The sequence below is a fragment of the Mus caroli genome, chromosome 6 (genome assembly GCF_900094665.2).
Source record: "Mus caroli chromosome 6, CAROLI_EIJ_v1.1, whole genome shotgun sequence".
Taxonomy (NCBI): Eukaryota; Metazoa; Chordata; class Mammalia; order Rodentia; family Muridae; genus Mus; species Mus caroli.
In genome coordinates, this window is record NC_034575.1 from 36484799 (window position 1) to 36488180 (window position 3382).

Consider the following 3382-nt stretch of genomic DNA (forward strand, 5'->3'; position numbering starts at 1 on the left):
TCTCTCTCTCTCTCTCTCTCTCTCTCTCTCTCTCTCTCCCTCTCTCTCTCTCTCTTTCCCACGTAGCCATCCATCTTTCTCACAATTCAAGGAAATACCAGGTGGATGTTATCTAGGGCCCATCACCTTCTTCAGAATAGAAAGAAGGTGCTGCCTGAAGCTGTTGTGTCAGAAAAGTCTTTTATTATTAAAACACCTTAAATGTCATAATCTGAAGATCTTTGAGGACCACCTACTAAGGTTACATAAATAAACAAATGTTGCTTGTTTATAGCTATATATTTGCTGCTTCACTTTGAAAACATATCCAGCAGGGTAAATAAAACTTATTTCTGTAATTTACTAACCTTTTGCCTAAAATGACTACAAGAATATTATTTATAAGTGACTAACTACTTACTTGCATCTCCTAATTATGTTTAGCTGTTGACAGTGGTAGCTTTTATAGGACTAGAACTTCCCATTAAAATTTTAAATGTGTTACATATACATATACCTTAAATGAGAGTCAAATCATATATGTAGTATGTTGTAAGGAATATGTTAAATTTCTATATTCATAAAAACATTCCATAACAATCTAAAATATTTAAGATTTGTTTCTAGTAAAAAAAAAATACAATAATCCACCCACCTTTTTCTTTCAACCCTATATCCCCCTTTCTGTCACCTCCTTTACCCTCTACTCTTTGTCCTCTCCTTTCTTTTCCCTCTTCCCCCCCTAACACTAGATAGAAGAAAGAAGAATGGGTGTGAGTAAAACAAGAGAATGAGATTCTCGACTCTAACCTCCCTTACTTTGTTTCCTGTGGGTTTCCCCTTCCTCATAGGTCATCAACCACCAGCTCAAAATGGTGTGGAGGGCAGAGTCAGGGAGCAGAATTCAGTTGACTATCAGTACTGACAGAATGGCTTTCAGGATCAACTTCAGTGAGACAGCTGAACTTTACTTAGGGTGAACAAAGGCTAAGTATATCTTTGTGTGTGTTTTTAGGGATGTCCAGGATGAGTGTATGNTATTCAGATATGAGGTGCTGGAAATGCTTCATTTACATAAAGAGAGATTCCAAGAATCTGCAGAGCAGGTTCTTATAATGAGAGAGGAAGATGAACCTGTAATTCAGCCAAAGAATATGTGACTGCCTTTAGAGGTTGGGGAAGTAGGGGTCATGCACACGAACATTTAGGCTAAGAGCAGAGAGAGACAGAGAAATAGAGAGAGAAAGAGAGAGAGATTAAAACACTTGCTGTAAGTCCTATCATGCTTTCTTATTTTCTCACTAAAAAAGTCATTTCTTGGCTGATATAGAATGAATGGCTCATGTTGTCTTTTGGTGGGCCCTAACAAAGTCCCTTAGGTAGTTTATGGAAATAAGGAATTTATATATATATATATATATGTGTGTGTGTGTGTGTGTGTGTGTGTGTGTGTGTGTGTGTGTGTGTATGGATGATCTATATTTGTATGTCCTATGTGTGTTCCTTCCATATCTTTTGCCTATCCCAGAAAGCGTATTTTAGGGATTGAAATTAGGGAAAAAATTATCCTTAGGAACTGTTTACAGTATTTTAGAAAAGGATCTGGTCTTCCACAACCAAAGCACTGGACTTTCTAAGCTTTCATATCTTTTGCAATTGAGTATCTAATCATAACTGAATCATAAGCATTAGGTTCAATATCCACAGTAATTTTAACCATTTATAAGTAGGTACAGATCTGGTCTTTAAAGGTCTAATATCCCTTTTTAATTCAGCATTAGCATTCTCAAAATCTAAAAATGCAATTAAAATTTCTCTAGCATCTGGATCTGATATTGCTCTATTTATAGCGGAAGTTAATGTTTGTAAAAAAAAAAAAAATCAATGAAAGATTTATCTGGACCCTAGGTTATTCTTGTAAATGACTCAGATTATGTTCCCAGTTGGTTATTCAACTTTGTCTTAAGCACTTAAAGGTATTTACAACATTGCTCTAAGATGGCATCATTAAATATAATCTGCATTCTTAATTCAGTATATTGGCCTTCACCTAGCAACTGATCCTTGACAATATCAGTGACTCTAGACTGATTACATTGTTCAATAGCTGAAGCCTCTTCTTTCCATCATGTCAGCTGCTGTAGTTGAGGCCCAGACTCCAAGATGGCTGACATTAAAGTTTCTAATCTTTTGGAAATGTACTATTATTTATAGCACAATTAACAACTCCATCAGTATCTGTTTTATAATAACTGAATGCATATCATTGGCTGTTGTTGTTTCTCAAATCTCTTTCTGTCAAGTACTTCCATGGGCTAAAAAACAAATTTTTCATAATCTTATGGATTTCCTTCATCTAGAGTTCATTCTCTTACTGGAAGTGGAAAAATAATTGTTGTATTGTTGGGAGCCATTTTGACTACTTCTGTGACAGTATGCCTGTTAGGCAGAGTCAAGTCAGGACAAGTTTTTCTGTCAGCTTTCCTGGTCTGCTGACACAGCCTGAAGCTCAAGGCAAGGGTCTAAATGTTCTGTTAATCTTGGAGGAAGGAACAAGGAGGAATAGAGAGGACTCTGGCAGGGGTACAGATATAGAATATACTGTTGGCTTGTGACTTTGTTTCCCAGGATACTGTAAAGTATATAATGCATAAGATAATTAAACATGGGGCTGCCACAGTACTGACTGGACAGTCCTCCTAATTTCTAACCTTTATCTCTGAGTCTTCTTCTCTGTCTTTTCTATAATCCTCACTGCCCCCTCAAAGGACTTCTTGACTTTGTACCAGCTGGACCAGTACAGGTCTTGTGTCTTCTCCAGGTCTTAGTTTGCCATCTTTCAATCTCATCACTATGTGACACAGTAGACTTACTTTGGATTTTTCTTACCTAGCTTAATAAAACTCTTCTGATTGAAAATATCCTTCAACTTTTGCTTTATAGCTTATAACATAGCATTCCATTTCTCAGTCTTTTCCTTATTTAAGTCTATTTTATTCTTATCTATCCTAAAAGTAAATAAATTGCTATCATTACCAAGTATATTGTAATTAATTCCATGTTAATAATTAAAACAAAATTATATGAGGTCACAATGCCCTTTGCCATAGAGGTTTTTATGTTTTAACGCAGAAAGTATTTTCTTTATTAATCTTACTAACACTTTCCTTCCTTCTGAGATTTCACTTTCTTATTTAAATGTTATGTTTCTTTCTATATCTATTTATCTTTGATTGTCCCCTTTTCAACAACTATGCATGTTTACAAGGCAGTTGTATCCATTTCTCTTTTAATACTTTTAAACTTAATATTTATTTCTGAATCTAAGTTTCTCTAAACTCTGTCCTCTGAAAATTGCCAGCAAGCATTCATTCCTGGTTCAATTTTTTTTTCAGTCTATGGC